The sequence below is a fragment of the Schistocerca piceifrons genome, chromosome 9, assembly GCF_021461385.2.
Source record: "Schistocerca piceifrons isolate TAMUIC-IGC-003096 chromosome 9, iqSchPice1.1, whole genome shotgun sequence".
NCBI lineage: Eukaryota > Metazoa > Arthropoda > Insecta > Orthoptera > Acrididae > Schistocerca > Schistocerca piceifrons.
Genome location: NC_060146.1, coordinates 183,367,827 through 183,373,846, shown reverse-complemented (window position 1 = coordinate 183,373,846; position 6,020 = coordinate 183,367,827).

The window sequence follows — 6,020 nt, the reverse complement described above, 5'->3', positions numbered from 1 at the left end:
ATTATTGGCTGAATAAAGAAATTAAAAAAAAAAACAGGAACGTCATCGTTTAAATCGGAACCGTCGTTGCATTTGCCTGAAGCAATTTAGGAAAATGACGTAAAACCTTCAGCAGGATGGTTGGACGCGGGTTTGAGCTGCCGTCCTCCCGAATGCGAGTCCAGAGTGCTAACCACTGCGCCACCTCGCTCGGTATAATTTTTTGGCTTATCAGTGCATAAGTCGTGGTTTGTTAATCCCACATTTCCTTTTTGTTACCAATACCAGAAAATCTCGCGTTGTATGTAGTCCTAAGCTAATACTCGTCTACATCTACATCTACATCATCTATATGCACAGTCGCGAAGCCCGGGTACGGTGCTTGGTGGAGGGTACATTTTGCCACTACTAATCATTTCCTTTCCTGTTCCACTCCCAAATGGAGGAACGGAAAAAAGACTATCTATATGTCTCCATACTAGCATTAATTTCTCTTATCTTATAATCGTTGTCCTCACGCGAAACGTACACCGGCGGAAGAAGAATCGTTCTAAACTTAGCCTATGATGCCGGTTATGTTCTCTGAATAAGGCGTCGAGAAAATAACCTCGTCTTCCCTTCAGAGACTCCCATCTGAGTTCACGAAGCAGCCCCGTAGCAGTTGCGTGCTGATCGAATTTACTGGTAACAAATCTAGCAGCTGGCCTTTGAAATGCCTGGACGTCTTCGTTTAGTCCGACCTGCTGCTACACTTAGTTCGTCGTAATAATAAGCCTGATTCAAATAAACACAATCCCGATGATTGGTCAGCAGCCATAGCTCTCGTACACTGGTTCCGTTCTTGGAAGTAGGTCCAACTTACGTGTTAGGTATCTTACACTACTGGCCATTAAAATTGCTACACCAAGAAGAAATGCAGATGATAAATGGGTATTCATTGGAAAAATATATTATACTAGAACTGACATGTGATTACATTTTCACGCAATTTGGGTTCATAGATCCTGAGAAATCAGTACCCAGAATAACCACCTCTGGCCGTAATAACGGCCTTTATACGCCTAGGCATTCAGTCAAACAGAGCTTGGATGGCGTGTACAGGTACAGTTACCCATGCAGCTTCAACACGATACCACAGTTCCTCAAGAGTAGTGACTGGCGTATTGTGACGAGCCTGTTGCTCGACCACCATTGACTAGACGTTTCCAATTGGTGAGACATCTGGAGAATGTGCTGGTCAGGGCAGCAGTCGAACATTTTCTGTATCCAGAACGGCCCGTACAGGACCTGCAACATGCGGTGGTGCATTATCCTGCTGAAATGTATGGTTTCGCAGGGATCGAATGAAGGGTAGGGCCACGGGTCGTAACACATCTGAAATGTAATGTCCACTGTTCAGAGTGATGTCAATGCGAGCAAGAGGTGACCGAGACGTGTAACCAATGACACCCCATACCATCACGCCGGGTGATACGCCAGTATGGCGATGACGAAAACACCCTTCCAATGTGCGTTCACCGCGATGTCGCGAAACACGGATGCGACCATCACGATGCTGTTAACAGAACTTGGGTGCACCCGAAAAAATGACGTTTTGCTATTCGTGCACCAAGGTTCGTCGTTGAGTACACCATCGCAGGGGCTCATGTCTGTGACGCAGCGTCAAGGGTAACCGCAGCCATGGCCTCCGTGCTGATAGTCTATGCTGCTGCAAACGTCGTCGAACTGTTCGTGCAGATGGTTGTTGTCTTGCAAACGTCCCCATCTGTTGACTCAGGGATCAAGACATGGCTGCACGACCCGTTACAGCCATGCGGATAAGATGCCTGTCATCTCGACTGCTAGTGATACGAGGCCATTGGGATCCAGCACGGCGTTCCGTATTACCCTCCTGAACCCACCGATTCCATATTCTGCTAACAGTCATTAGATCTCGACTAACGGGAGCAGCAATATCACGATACGATAAACCGCAATCGCGATAGGCTACAATCCTATCTTTATCAAAATCGTAAACGTGATGGTACACATTTCTCCGCCTTACACGAGGCATCACAACAACGGTTCACCAGGCAACGCCGGTCAACTGCTGTTTGTGTATGAGTAATCGGTTGGAAACTTTCCTGATGTCAGCACGTTGTTGGTGTCGCCACCGGCGCCAGCCTTGTGTGAATGCTCTGAAAAGCTAATCATTTGCATATCACAGCATCTTCTTCCTGTCGGTTAAATTTCGCGTCTGTAGCACGTCACCTTCATGTTGTAGCAATTTAAATGGCCGGTAGTGTATTAATGTGTCACTCTAAAAAATCTTAACAAATTCTAATGTATTAACAGCGATCAACATTTTCTTAATCTTACTTTAGGTACGTAGATTTCATTTCAAAAATGGTGTGAAGTCACAGTCTCTGTAAACGCTACTTGTGTTCTGATAGTTTCGCTCGTCACACGTACTGTGAAAATGGATGACACTGCTTCCTTCTTCGTGGTGAAACACGCGCGCGGAACGCCGTTAATGGCGAGAAACACGTTATTCTTAACATTGTTCACAAGATTATGAGATAAATTACCTTTGACGTTTTTCGAGAAACACTGTAAAAATTATAACGGCGCTCATTTCAGTTATCTGCGTGGCGTCGTACAAGGATAATTGTGTGCGCTGGCCGGCTGTGCTGCGGAATTCGTTGTCCTCTTTAGTTTTTCTTGTTCGGTTTGAATACCTAAATCATTTAAATATGGAAGTCATCAAACTGATGTCCAGTAACTCATACTTAACCATCAGCCTTCAAGAAAAATGCTCGTCTTCTAGTTTCTAATTTAAAAATTCTGATTCTCATTCCAAATATACATGGTGTACCATTTACCTTGACCACCGTAAATAAATGTTTGTTCTGACGCAAATTACAAAATGTATCAAGCAAATGTTCTTTAGCCTGCAGGGGGACATCAATGAGCATTATTGCCTTCGTTGTAGCTTTGTTTTTCACAGTATGAAGAGCGGTATGACTTTTTTAATTGACACCCTGTATTTTTTATTCAGTAATTTATTTCCTCTTCTAAAGACCTATTCAAAATTGCATCACAGTGTACCATCCCCTGAAACACAACGTTATTAATTACGTAACACAACATTGACGTTGACGCTCCCAGCGCTTAGTGCAGGTACTCAGGGTAATGGAACACATCCAAGTGCTGACGTTGACAGTGGACAAATGTAAACATGAGTAGAATGGACACCCGTCATTCCGTCAACTATCATCAGTTGAAAAGTTGTGTGAGTAGAATGTACACCAACGAAGAGAAGGCAGAAATGCTACTTATCTTTGGGGAATGTAAGTTAGCAGAACAGTAAAAGCAATACTGTTTTCTTATGTACAGGTACATTTAGTACAGTAGTTTAGTCCTTTTAAACACTGTTGTGTAGAGTAGGCATACAGTAAAGGCTGTCCTTCCTACAAAGTGCAGCGACATAACGTTTCTTTTCTTCTTGTTCTTGTTGTTGTCCAACATAGGCGTAATGCTACGCAGGCAGTGGAACTGTACAGAGAGCGATATCATGAGAAGAACCTACCTTCCAGATGGATGTTTTCTCGTCTTGTTGCGACGCTTCAGGAAACGGGAAGTTTCAACCCACGACAACGCAATCGTCGTAGCACTCGAACAGACCAAGCTGTCGAAGTTACTGTTCTCGCTTCCGTTGCTATGAATCCACATGTGAGCACACGTCAGCTTGAACACTAGATTGGTATTCCTAAAACTAGGGTACATCGTATTCTTACACGGCACCGGTTCCATCCTTACCACGTACACCTACATCAAGAATTGCATGGGAATGATTCCCAAAATCGTGTAAAGTGGGCACAACAGCAAATCCTCGCCAACCCGAACATCTTCTCCAATGTTCTGTTTACCGATGAATGTTCCTTCTCAAACAAAGGACACGTAAATACCGAGAACACGCATTATTGGGCCAGCGACAACCCACGATGGCTTAGACCAGTGGAACATCAGCGTCAACGGAGCGGTAACATTTGGTATGAGATGCTTGGTACTACAATTATTGGCCCTTATTTCATCAATGGTAATCTAAACGGCACAGCGTATGCCAACTTCCACAGACGAATTTTTCATTCTCTTCTGGATGAAGTGCCGCTAAGAACCAGAATGCTTATGTGGTATCAACACGATGGATGTCCAGCACGTAATGCCTTGCGTGCACGTCGTGTTCTGAACCGAAGGTATCCTACCAGATGGATTGGTCGAGAAGGAACAGTTACTTGGCCTGCTAGGTTTCCTGATTTAAAACCTCTGGACTTTTTTCTTTGAGGACGCGTTAAAGACGCTGTCTATCGTGATATTCCAACAGCTCCAGAGGACATGCAGGAACGTATTGTGCTTGCTTATAATTCTCTTCAGCAGGCAACACTGGAAGCAGTAAATAATTCTTTCATTCAACGAGTGCACCAATGTATTGGTGTCCATGGTCACCACTTTGGGCAGCTTTGAATGTTCTACTCCTGGGCAATGGTACAGGATAGTCAAAGTCAATTTTGTGTTACATTTTTACTTGGTTTTCATTTGTTTTCTGACAACTCCAACAAGTGGACGAGTTTGTGATCCCGGGCTCATAGTCAATGTTGTGTTATGTAATTAATAACGTTATGTTTCAGTGAATGGTACACTGTGGTGCATTTTTCAATAGGTCTTTAGGAGAGGAAATGAATTACAGAATAAAAAATACAGGGTGCCATTTAAACAAAGGCAGTCATGCTGATTGATGTCCCCTTGACGGCTAAAGAACATTTGCTTGAAACATTTTGTAATTTGCTTCTGGAGAAACAGTTATTTATGGTGGTCAAGACAAACGGGACACCATGTACATTCTCAGTTGTCGATGTTTTACAAAATATTCAAATGATTCAAATGGCTCTGAGCACTATGGGACTTAACATCTATGGTCATCAGTCCCCTAGAACTTAGCACTACTTAAACCTAACTAACCTAAGGACATCACACAACACCCAGCCATAACGAGGCAGAAAAAATCCCTGACCCCGCCGGGAATCGAACCCGGGAACCCGGGCGTGGAAAGCGAGAACGTTTCGTTGAATGGTTCGCAAACTGACATTTGTTGATAGCCCAGCATTGAAATCTGGAGCAATGTGCGGAAGGGTTGCATTTCTGTCACATTGAACGACTCTATTCAGTCGTCGTTGGTCCCGTTCTTGCAGTATCTTCTTCCGGTCGCAGCGATGTCGGAGATTTGATGTTTTACCGGATTCCTGATATTCACGGTACACTCGTGAAATGGTCGTACGGGAAAATCCCCACTTCATCGCTACCTCGGAGATGCTGTGTCCCATCGCTCATGCGTCGACTGTAACACCACGTTCAAACTCACTTAAATCTTGATAACCTTCCATTGTAGCAGCAGTAACCGATCTAACAACTGCGCCAGATACTTGTTGTCTCATATACGAGTTTCCGACCGCAGGGCCGAATTCTGCCTCTTTACATATCTCTGTATTTGAATACACATGCCTACACCATTTTCTTTGGCGCTTCAGTGCATTATTTCCTTGTGTTTAAAAGTTAAACGACATTCAAAGCTATATTTCCTTCCGTTTTAAATTACATTCAAAGCTATATTGTTTCTCTACTCGTCTCTTTTTACGTCTTTACTGCTACTGGTTGTAGCCGACCTCGGGGAAGATCAATTTGGATTCTGTAGAAATCCTGGAACACGTGAGGCAATAGTGACCCTAAGACTTATCTTAGAAGATAGGTTAAGGAAAGGCAAACCTACGTTTCTAGCATTTGTAGACTTGGAGAAAGCTTTTGACAATATTGACTGGGATACTCTCTTTCAAATTCTGAAGATGGCAGAGGTAAAACACAAGGAGCGAAAGGCTGTTTACAATTTGTACAGAAACCAGATGGCAGTTATAAGAATCGAGGGGGTGAAAGGGAAGCAGTGGTTGGGAAGGGAGTGAGACAAGGTTATCACCTATCCCCGATGTTATTCAACCTGTATATTGAGTAAG